Source organism: Pan troglodytes, chromosome 4, assembly GCF_028858775.2.
Source record: "Pan troglodytes isolate AG18354 chromosome 4, NHGRI_mPanTro3-v2.0_pri, whole genome shotgun sequence".
Classification (NCBI taxonomy): Eukaryota; Metazoa; Chordata; class Mammalia; order Primates; family Hominidae; genus Pan; species Pan troglodytes.
The window spans coordinates 7,498,188-7,510,926 of record NC_072402.2 but is presented as its reverse complement, the minus strand read 5'-3'; positions in this window follow the sequence as shown (position 1 = coordinate 7,510,926).

Here is a 12,739-nt window from a genome sequence, read left to right as displayed (position 1 = left end):
TCACATACATGCATTTTAGGGAGACTCTGCACATCCACCACTGAGGGAAACCTTTCATTTATCTCCTTGATTTTTCTGCAAAACCTTCTCAGGGTATTCACTTCAGTCAAAATGCACCATGTAGAGTTAGGGAGCGCATGCCACAGAGCCTGCCTCTAAGCCTCCACTCCGGGAAGAAGCTTGCATCTGAACAGAAACGAAACACCTCTCACCAAATGATTTGAAAGAGTCAGGAAAAGGACAAATGCTTCTGTCGACATCACTCATGTGGTCTTCAGCATGTTCCTCGTGGGTCTGGTGGAAGGGCAGAGCTATTTTCTGACAATTCAGAGTTCTTGAATTTCCTGAGTTTATTTTTCAAGTTGATAGGGAGACACATAATCTCTCTTGTGCAGGGATCAGTTTAGCCTGCCAGTCAGAAATTCTACTGTAAGATGGTGCACATGAAATCAAATGTCAGTGTTCATCTGGAATCCTTAGGTCACATGGCCAAGTTCAAGAGGGAGCAGCCGGGATGGGCACAATCGCCCGGGGGAGCCCTCCCTCACCAGTTAGTGGCCCTTGGTGGTGCCTTGCCCTCTTCCAGAAGATAACAGATGAGCTGAGCGATTCCTAAAAGTGATTTCACTACCTCTTTCTTATCTTATCCTGCAGTTGCTGGAAGATCCACTTTCCGGCCCCTTTAAAAAATAACCAGCTCAAACAATCCCTCAGTTAGAAACTTTCAGACCAATCACTATCTCCATTCATATCCTCAGCAAATCCAGTTGGTGTTATCTTTAAAATACATCCAGAGCCTGCCTGCTTCTCAGCATCTCCACTGCTTCCACCATGGGCCAAGCCACTATTGTCCCCCACCTCCTTCCAGGAGCCCCTGCTCCCAGCCCTGACCCATGACAGCCAAGTCTCCCACCACAGCAGCTGCAGAGATCCTGTTAAAATACGGAGATAATTCTGCCACTCCTCTGCTGAAAAACTTCCAGTGGCTTCTGTTTTCCTCACAGTAAAAGTTAGTGTTTCTCTAATGGTCTACAAGGATTCTTAAGTCCTGTTGACAACACAAACATATACATATGCATGCAGAAATATGCCCATGCACACACTGCACACACGTGCACATGTTCTCATAGTTGCATTGTTTATAATACAACTATGCTTGCCATGTTGCAGTATAAGCGATGCATTATAAACTATATTTATAATGCATAAATGCTTGTGTTCACATCCATGTGCACGTAGCCATGTTCACATGTGCACACACATGCATACACTCACACAGGTGCACCTATGCATACACATGCCTCCATTCACACACCTGCACAACTGCATGCACACACATTTACATGCATTTACGTAAATGTGCACACATGCATACACACATTGTCATACATGCACATACATGCACATATTCACACACACATGCACACACTCTTCAGGCCTGCTACCTCTGTGACCTCATCTCTCCCATGTTCACTACACCCCAGTCACTCTGGCTCTCTTGCTTACCTTTGTAACACCAGGAATGCTCCCACCACAGGGCCTTGGTACATGCTTCTCCCTCACTGCTGTCAGGCCTATATGTCTAGGAGTCTTTCCCAGCCCCCACGGAGTCTACATTGAAACTTTCCATGCACTCCCAACCGCTTCCTTTGTTTCATTTCCCACCTTAGCAGTCATCACCACCCACATCTGTGCATTGCACTTATTTGTTGAGTTGACATGTCTCCTTTGGCAAGAATGCAAGCCCTTGGGGGGCAAGGATTTTGGTCTTCTTTACTGCTTACTGAATGCTCACTCTTACACTCTGTGGTGTTGACTAAAATATTGTCTTACAGCCACAAATTCATACTTCAATGCCTGTTTGTGATCCTGGCTCTGGGCCCTGCAAACGTTCCTCCTTCACCCGCTGGTGCGGTGCTGAGTTTTGTCAGCAGAGGGCGCTGGAGGACACTGCGGGAGCCAGATTTCCCTCTCAATTTTGATGGGCTACAGACCCTTCTTGGCCTGCTGATCTCCAGCCCGTTTATCCATCCCATCCCATCTTCACCCTCCGTGGCTCATTCCAGAGATGGTGACCTAAGGCAGGTAAATGAGATAAAACGAACATGGCACACTTCCCAGAACTGTAGAAATGCAGCATATAATTACTGTCCACACTGAAAAGAAAAGGTCACCCCCAAAAAATAACAGTTATACAAATATAAATAGAACCATTAATATTGGTTAGCACGGGGTATGGAACTGAGAGAAGAGGATGATTCTTATTTTTGTCAGAATATATCTATATTTCTCTGATGGTTTACCAGGAGCAGTTGCTATGTCTGGCCACAGCTATGAAAGTGCACTGCTGTCTTTTACACTCAGACTTTGGGTCCAGCTGTGTTTGCAGCACCCCAGCCCCCATAGCAGCTGCCAATCTGGGGGAGATGGGGGTGAGTGAGCACTGCTGCCTTAGGGCCCAGGCCCCCTGGGTTTCCATAAGCAATCCCCAGCCTCCCTGACTCCAGCCAGCTCCAGGCACACTCCTCAGGCCACGTTGCCAAGGTGGGTGCAAAAGTCCTCAGTCACCTGCCACACCAAGTGCCACACAGCCAGACCCACCCAGCACAAGGCAGAGACACACCAGCCACTCATTGCCATGGGCCACGTTGTCCTCAACTTTGTCCAAACACCACACACACACTCACCCCCTCTCTAGAGTCATTTGCCTTTTGCCTCACATCCTTTCTTCTCTGCACTGCTGCCTCTGAGAAATGCTGAGTCCTTCTTCAGTCCATGTTTTCTGTATCTAGAGGCTTCCCTTGGTAGGCAAGTAGGGCAAAGAGCTTGGAAGCATGGCAGTATGCCAAGGTTTTCAGTATTTAAATACCACGGTCAGGTCAAGATGGCCAAGGGGTATGCTGGACATTGTCCAGTGGTCATGGCCCAATCTCCTTCAAATTACAACACAAATATAGCTATATAAATGATTAAAAATTTAAGAAAGTCATAGCCATGGAATTTTTAAATTCTTCAATAAAAGTATTCTCAACAGTATCACTTTTTGGAAAGGATAACTCAATAGCTCCATATACTTAAATATTATCTACATGAGGCTTTTCTTTTCAACCCATCACACAAAGAATTGCTCCTGGCCAAAACTTCCTAGGCCTTGTCTAATGGTACCTGCGTCATCATGCTCTTACATCAGAATACCAGGAAATTGAATTTTAGACCTGGTTTACTGTCACAAGAGAAATGTTAGCTACAGATGAGGATGTTCAGAGAAAGTGGTGCCTCTGGGGCTTTGACAGTTTGCAAACAAGATTTTTCAACTTATCTTTGAAGAAAAATGTTCTAGCACCAGAACAGCCTGGGTAAGAAGTTCAGAGAGTTCCAGGAGCTCCCAGAACGAGGGGCCACATCCTGCAGCATCCGCATCACACAGGGACGTGGAACCACCTTCATCTCCCTCTTGAGGAAGCTTGAAATAGTCCAGGCAGAATACAGCAAGCCTCAGAAGGCTATTTTCAATTTATATATATTATATATAATATTTAATTTATTTATAAAATATTATATATAATATATATAAAATATATATTATATATTATATATTATATAAATAAAATATATATAATATATATTATATATTATATAATATATAAATAAAATATATATTATATATTATATATAAATAAAATATATAATATATAATATTATATATCATATATTTATATAATATACATGTGTCACAGATTTGGGAAATCTGATCTAAATAGAAATAAGATGTCTTAAGTGACTTATGCCAGGTCTTCGCTTGCAAAGACTCAAAACCAACTAAATATCACCTTCATTCAATTGCTGACATGCAAAGGCCAACATATGCTGATTAAACAACCCCCAAAATATAATTAATAAATTGAACTAAGTGGTGTAGACAGGTGTGTTAGTCCATTTTGCATTGCTATAAAGGAATACCTGAGACTGGGTAATTTGTAGAGAAAAGAGGTTTATTTGGCTCACGGTTCTGCAGGCTGTACAAGCAGGGCACAAACATCTGTTCGTCTTCTGGTGCGGAAGCTTTTACTCAGGGCAGAAGGCAAAGGGGAAGCTGGCGTGTCACATGGCAAGAGAGGGAGCAAGAGAAATGCCAGGCTCTTTTAAACAACCAGCTCTTGAATGAATTAAGAGTGAGAACTCATTCATTACTGGGAGGACAGCACCAAGCCACTCATATAGGATCCACTCCAATGACCTATGATTAATTTTGAATAAAATTGTACATTTTATAAAATTATTGGTCAATATTCCAAAAGGGACTCTACAGTGCTTTGCTTCTAATTCCCCGTCTGCACCCCAGCATAAATACAAAAGATAGCATACTGAAGGAACATCTCCAGTCTTGGAGTCCTATGTATTGTTCTTCCTCAGTTTGTGTGCTAGGAGAATCCTTGAGTTTGGTGGGTCCTTCCAGCTTCCTTGTGTCATGCTTGACATTTGGGGTTGATGGCCTGTTTATTTCTGGCGTGGGACAATTTATCCAAATTAGTCCAGGCTAGCATGGCTGTCCTGAGTAACTGCTCTTCTCCTACTGATAATAAAATGAATTGTGTCAGCATCATGAAACGTGGGCACCAGAATCACCAACACCCAAGAAGATACAAGCAACCCTCGAAGGAGGGGTTGGCACATGATGTTTAAGAAACTCTACTTGCTGAGAAATAACCATGTCTTTTTCTCAAATTTTCATTTGTGAGTCCTCTAGACATAAATGTCATGGGTTAGCAAATCCTTTCTCTTTTCTTTCATTTTTTTCACTTCATTTCATTTCTTTTTTTTTTTCCAGCACTCTCTCTGCAATATACAATTTAGAAGTCAAGGTGGGGATATAGGGTTCATCTTGTTAAAATCCTCATTGTGAGTTGGGGTGCTAGTGGCCAGAGAGATTGAGAGGCCTCCTTCAAGTGGCAGGAGAGGGCCTGGAGATGCTGTCTTGCCTGTCAAATGAGCTCTCACTCAGTGGGAAGGCCAGGAGAGGGCCATGATGAGCGCTCATTGACAGGCACCGTGGAAACCATGAGGATAGAAGCACTTGTGGTTTGTCGCCACGTTTTGCTTTTATAGGTTTGTTTTATTTTACACATGCAAATGGATGGCCCTGTTACCTGCTTCCCATGAGACAGAGACAGGAACATGACAAAATCATCATCCTGGGAACAAATAAGGTGCATCATAATACTTGCAAGTTATCTAACTTGTCCTTCATGAGCAGGAGTACACACACCTACACTTTCACATTTCACATTTCACTGCTGTTGTCAGAGACAGAACATAATTGATTAGAAGAAATTCCTGTTAACACACAATCAGTCCATCCTATGGATCCATGATATTCTCAATTACGTTAACTTGTACATGTAATGATCTAATTGCCAAAAACTTCTATAGGGCTTACTATGTGCCAGGAATGACCCCAGGGTCCTTACTGACTTAACTTACTCAATCCTCACAACTGCCCTATGAACAGCTGCAGTTATCTCCCCTCTCTTATGGCTGAGGAAAGCGAGGGGCACAAAGGGGCTAAGGAACACACCCAAGGCCATACAGTAGGTAACTGGCAGAGTGACACCCTCATACTGGTGGATGAGTATTACCTGGTCTGTCATGGCCTTCAGGTTAGTGACCCAGACAGGAAATCTGAGACAAGGAACTCTAATATCTGCCTGGCCAGTCAGGCTGTAGCTCTGGGGCACACTTTTGCAGCAGGAGATGGAGCTGTTTGAGGCCGGGGGCATGAAGGCTCAGCTTTTGCCACAAGAAGCAGAATAGATTTCTTAGGGCCTCACTCTTCCCATCTGATGTGCTGCTTATTTCCTGTGGCTCATGGTGGCACATGGTGGCACACAGGCAGACCAGAGCCACCAGCTAGGACTTGCCCAGACTCTTAGCTTCCCATCCAGGTCTGGGGATGAGGGCCACTGCCAGAGTCCCCTGGGCTGTCTCCTTGTTCCCTGTCCTCCCTAAGCCAGTGTGAGGCAGTAATGCGCCCTCTTCCTGCCCTGTGAGGCGGCATGCGGTGGGAGGCTCCCTGGCTCTGGGGGACTGGACTGGCACACTGCCTCTCAGAGATGCGTGTCTGAGACACACTCCTCTGCCAGCAGACCCTGGAGCTGTGGCACTGCCCTAGCATTTGACTCAGGAATGTTTCCTCTTCCAGCTCACAGAGAAACTCTCTGTGGTCCACATTTACCTTAAATATAAGAAAATCAACTTGTCATTTGACTTATAGAAATATACACATGTTTGAAAGGGTTGGAGACATGCTAGGAGGTTTCTAAGGAGGCTTTGGGATCAACAACCAAGAGTAAGCACTGAAGATGCTTTGACTGCTTTGAGCCACCCCCTGGCTTCCTTTGGCTGGAGTCAGCCTTCTGTCCGGAAGGGCAGGCCCTGTGCCATGGCATCCTAACCACATCCTCACCAACTGGAGTCTGTTTCCATTAAAATGAAGTAATTAAAAATAACAGGAAAGCCTTTCTATTTATAGATGGTTTCATAGACACTTTTAAAAATACAACCTGAATTTGGCTCCAGTAATTGGCATTGGTTCTTTCAGGTTCTACGTGGATTTTATTTTTAGTGGTGCAGAATGATTTCTGAAGCATTCAGCTGTAATAACAGAAGAGGGCAACAGATGGTTTTGTGAAACATCAGGCTCCTTATTTTGAAGAGAATGGCTGCAAGGAAAAGGAAGGTTCTCTTTAGCTGTGATACTCATTCTCTTAGAGGTAACGTTTGTTCATGAATTTTCCATTAGTGATTTAAGGCATTTTCCAGAGATTGAGTGTTTGTCATTGCTCACACTAATCTTTGCAGAAACTTTGAGATAATTTCTCTCTTTTTATTTTTATGTCATAGATAGGAAAACTGAGTCATGGTGAGACAGGATAGGAATCAAAACTGTGTGGAAGGTTGCAATCAATACCTGTCCACCATGCTATGCTAGTGGGTCATTAATGACTGAGGTAAGAAACGCCGCATTTCTTGACAGCATTTGCTTCTGCGTTCACCCTTATAGTCTGGAATCGCCTTAATTTTAGAGGATTCTTGGCTATTTCACTTCCTAGATAAGATCAAGGTTAGTTTGGGGTTGATTTTTGTGCCAATTCTTACAATAGAGTGGACCTTCCCTTTCTTAGTGCCTTGCAGGTGCATATACTAAATCAATAAAAGTCATTTTTATGGGAAGGCAAACAGAGAAATGTGGTGTAGGGAGAGACTAAAGGGAAAGGAAAGGCATTTTGTATCAAGCCTTTTTTTAAAGCCCAGGGTAAAACAATAGACAGTGTTGTTTAGTGTGGAATGGCAAAAACCAACCAACCAACCAACCAACAAACAAACCATCAAAAAACAAAGATAAAAATGGTACCCAAAGTGTAGACTAGGGTGATACGCTGGATTCACTCAGTGGTCCATGAGTGCATTCAACTTGTGAAGGTGAGATGGCTGTACGAGAAGAAAAGAAATGTTGTTCTTTTTCATGGTCTTGAATACTAGGAAGGTACTAACCACAGCTTGAGATCTTTGAGTCCACCTGCTCTTACTTCTCCTCTGACAATAAAGGCTTTCTTTCTTGTCTCTCTTCTTACACACAGACACACATAAACACACACACACATGCACATATATTTATATATAGGGAGACAGAGAGATTGCAAGGAATTTGTTGGAGATTTGATGAGTCCAAAATCTGGTAGAGTAGACTGCCAGGCTGGAGGTACTCCAGAAAGAGTTGCAGCTGGAGTCCAAAGGCCACCTGCTGGCAGAATTCCTTCGTGCTCGGGGGACCTCCGTCTTTGTCCTATTCCAGCCTTCAGCTGGTGGGTTGAGGCTCACCCACATTAGGGAGGGAATCTGATTTACTCAGAGTGCACCTGTTTAAATGTTTACCTCATTCAAAAAACACCAAACACAGAAACATCCACAGCCATGTTTGACCAAATATCTGGGCACTGGGACCCAACTAAGCTGACACATGAAATTAACTATCACACACTTAGTTAGAAATAAGGGTGATTATGATGGGGAGTTCAAGGGTGTGACTGACCTCCAGGAGATCTGAGAGGGCCAGGGACCTTGGCATCCTCCAGGAGACCCAGAATGAGCCTGCAACAATATTTAATTGCATTTCAGCTCATTGAAAACTGGCTCAAAGAGAACAAAATGATGGCAAAGGGTGTTTCATCGTCTGAGGTGTGTGCATGTCATTTTACCATTTTGTCATGTTATGGGGTTGGGGGGAGGTGTGTAAACCTGCCCTTGCTGGCAAATGGAAGTTCAAGGACAGTGGGCATAATTTTCTTGCCTTGGAGATCAAGGAATTATGTGTTGAGTGTATGGAGTCACAAGATGGAAGCTCCCAGAGTCTTCTGTCTATGCAAGTGAGGAAGCAATTGTTGCTGTATTAAGCCACTGAGATTTCAAGACATAGCCTATTTTGTTATGACTCAGACACTGTGCAAGCTGTGTGTGCATGAATGTGCCTGTGTGTGCATGCGTGTGTGCATGGTGCATGCAAGTGTGAGAGTGTGCCTGTGTGTGCATGGTGTGTGCATGTGTGAGAGTGTGCCTGTGTGTGCGTGCATGTGTGTGTGCATGGTGCGTGCACGTGAGAGTGTCTGTGTGTGCGTGCATGTGTTTGTGCATGGTGAATGCATGTGTGAGAGTGTGTCTGTGTGTGCATGTGTGTGTGCTCATGGTGCACACGTGTGAGTGTGCCTGTGTGTGCGTGCATGTGTGTTTGCATGGTGCATGCATGTGTAAGAATGTGTCTGTGTGTGCGTGCGTATGTGTGCATGCATGGTGCATGCATGTGAGTGTGCCTGTGTGTGCGTGCATGTGTGCACATGGTGCGTACATGAGTGTGTGTGTGCATGTGTGTGCATGGTGCGTGCACGTGTGTATGTGTGCATGCATGTGTGTGTGCATGGTGCGTGCATGTGTGTGTGTGCGTGCATGTGTGTGTGCATGGTGCGTGCATGTGTGTGTCTGTGCGTGCATGTGTGTGCATGGTGCGTGCATGTGTGTGTGCATGCATGTGTGCATGGTGCATGCATGTGTGTCTGTGTGTGCGTGCATGTGTGTGTGTGCATGGTGCATGCATGTGTGTGCATGCCCGTGTGCACATGCGAGTGTCTGTGTGTACATGTATCTGATTATGGAAAGTCTACCTGAAAACCTGTGCGCTAGAGCTTAGCCAGAACCACTTCATACAATGATTCTAATGCTAGGGAAACACCCATTTGCTGTCATTTTGGTTCTCTTTGAGCCAGTTTAATGAGCTGAAATATAATGAAGTTTTGTTATGGGCTTATCTGGGGTCTCCTGGAGGGTGCCAAGGGTCCTTTCTTACTCTGGGCTCCCTGGAGTTCAGTCACACCAGCTGAGGAGCCCATCCTCTCTGGCTCTAGCGTGCCTGGGTCCCTTCTTTGGGGAATTCTCTTCCTAATCCATTTGTCCGTGGGACTGGCAGTTACCTCTCCCGGGTATTGTGTTGAGTTCATAACAGGCTGAGGAAATAGCACCAGAGCACCCATAGCACTCACTCTCGGAGGGCATTTGACCACCACTGGGAGGTCACTGGAGCAGCTCCCTGGACTTTTCCCTGGAGTTGGATGGGAAGGCGAGCTTACTCTCATGATTTGACCTACCAGCTTCTAGGGTAGGGCTGTCAGAAGCAACTTTTACCACCTGAACATTGTTTCATTGTAGTCAGGAACAATGAGACTGACCTGAAAAGCGGAATGGAGATGGCAGAGACATGAGGTGGCAAGGGATGGAGGGGGCATCCTGAGGACAGTGCTTTAGTCTCTGGGCTCAGCTCTTGGGACACTCACCTTGGTCGTCCCACTTAGGCGAGCTTCAGTTAGTCAATGTTGGGTTTCTGTCACTTGCCAGGAGCCTTGGCATTTAAGGCAGAATTTGTTTACTCTTAAATTAAGCAGCTCTACAAGTTTCATTTCATTTCATTGCTCATGATTTTCATCCCAGTTTCATTTCATTGCTCTGCTCTCTCAGGATGAGTCGTTGGCAGGGGAGAACTCTCCTCTCTGTAGTGGAATGAGTCAGTGTGGTGCCTGGATTGGCCCAACCGAGTGTGGGAGCAGATGCTCTCACTTGGACTGTACATCATCTTGAGTAGGTCAGTCAGCCTCCTGTGCCTCAGTTTCTCTATGTCCACAATGAGAATGTTAGCACCTTTCTCCTAGGTTCATCGTGTTGACTAGCTGGGCTAGTGTTCTAAAGCCCTTCAAACAGTTCCAGACACACAGTCAGTTCTGCTTCATTAGTAGCTGCTATCATTATGGTTTCCACCACAACATGCCATCTGACCCTATTTAGGCCATCCTCCCTGGCCTGGGAGCCAAGGTCACGGTAGAACACCTGATGAGTCATGCCTAAGTTTTTGGCATCTTTAACCAAGACAGAGATCAGTAATCAAAAGTAAAAGTATTCAGTAAAACAGATGAATCCACATACCATTTTCGAATGTTGAAATATGTTTATCAGAACAACTTTAAAGGTAAATTGGGTCGAGAGCATGATTTAGTACAAAGGTCAGTAAAGTACGGCCCATGGGTCAAATCCAGCTGTCACCTGTTTTTATAGAACCCGGGAGCTAAGAATCATTCTTACACTGTTAAATGGTTGAAAAAAAAAATCAAAAGAATGTTAACATTTTGTGACATGTGAAAATTATGTGAAATTGACATGTGCATATGCATGAAGTGTATTAGAACACAGCTGCCCCCTCTGCTTGCATCTTGTGTCTTGCTGCTTTTGTGCTATGATGGCAGAGCTGGGTTGAATTGTGGCCCACGGTGCAGAAAATATTTACTTTCCGCCCCTTTTACAGAAATGTTTGTTAACCACAATTTAACCCTTTTTAGCTTAATTCTTAATTTTCCTTTGTCCCTCTAAAATTTCAGACTTTCAGGAATTGAGGGGTAAACTTGAAACACGGGTTTGTAAGTGAGGACACTACAGCGCTGGCTTCAAATAAGACATACAGGCAAACTCATGATCCTCACTCATTTCATTTCAGATGAAAACTGCTTTCCAGCGAAAATCAGAAGGGGAAATGTTGAACTGTAATTTTTCTGAGAAAAATAACATGGAATAAAAGGGCCTACATTCTCTTTCCTACATTCTCATCATTCTACAGTTATTTGGGGTTTTTATCTCTCCCACTTGACGTATATATTCATAAAACCTCAGGAAGAAACATGATCAAAAGTAAAACTGAAAGGAAAAAAACATAAAAATGTTCCTTGGTTTTGTTATGTTTTCGTCAAACTCAACGTTTAGTGAGTTGTTTTTATTTTCCTTTCCGATTGTATTTATAGGCTTCGCTCTTCTCCCTGATTTTTTTTTTTGCCTTTTTGCAAAACATTCCCTGGAGGAACAGCATGAATCAAGACAAGCTCTTTATCTTCTGCTGATTTATATAAAAATAGACAGCATGCATGGGCTTTTGCATGCTGTTTCATGAAATGCTCTTGTTTTTATCATTGTAAACTTCTGGGGCTCTGAAAAAATGATAAGGAAACGAGTCCTATCATCACCTCCCGAGAGTCAGCATTTGTTTCAGTTTCTCCATGTGATCTGTGATGCAGAGGTCTGGCTCTCCTGTGGGTGGGGCTTAGAGAAGAACCTCTGTGATACACAGGAGTGAAAGGTTACTTAGCAGATGCAGCCTCACGTTTCCGTCTAACACCAGGAGAATCCCATAGAACATTGACATCAACACTGGGGGGTTTGCCCTTGTGGGGAAGAATCTAAGGTAACATCATGAGGACTCTAATGAATGCAATGGTGTTTAATTATGGTTTAGGGCTCTGACATGATGCAGAGCCCATTATGGACAAGTCTCTGGCTGAAAGTCCCTGCAAGAGGGATGGATTCTCAGAAAGCAATTTGTCATCATCGTTTTGCCCTTGGAAGTGAAACCCAAGAGCAACTGGGATTCCCCCGGTGCTCTCCTGGAGCGTCTTGGCCCCATTCTGTTCTCTTCCAGCATCTTTCATCTCCCATCTTCCCTCCTTCAGGGGCTCATTTTCAGAATTTTCCATTGAAATCCCTCACGTTTGTCACTTGAAGGAGTAACCTTCATTTATATGTAACATTCAATTAAGTAAACACTCATTGCATAAAAGAGGCTTTACTGTGTGCACAGATTTGATTAGGAGCAATTATGACTTTGTGTCATTCATATGAATAAGCTAACTTGAGCCGAAATGTTAACAGGAGGGAATGACTTCCCCATCTCCCTCCTCCTCCATAAACATTTCCCATTTAGTGAGGATTCCATCATCCCAGACAGAAGCAGCCCAGACAAAACAGAGGGGACATATCTCCACACCGCAGTCTCAAGGCTGGTAGAGGAGGACAGGAACTGGAGAAAGAAGGCCAAGAGCAGCAGCTGAGCTCAGAGAAAACCCAATACCTGCAGAGAGATGCCTTTCTGTGGAGAAAAGAGAAAGTCATAACCAGAAATACACTCAGGGAACAATGCTCAATCCTTGGTTTCCAAAGGGTGAGAGCAGCTCAGGCAGGATCCGCAGGCTCCAAAGCTGGGGTTATACAGGCGGAGGGTGTGGCCTCAAGAGGCAGCCTCAGCCGGGGGCACCCTGGTAGGATGGGCATGGTGGGGAGGGCCTGGGGTCAGAGCTGGTTCAGTCTGGGTATGGATATGACC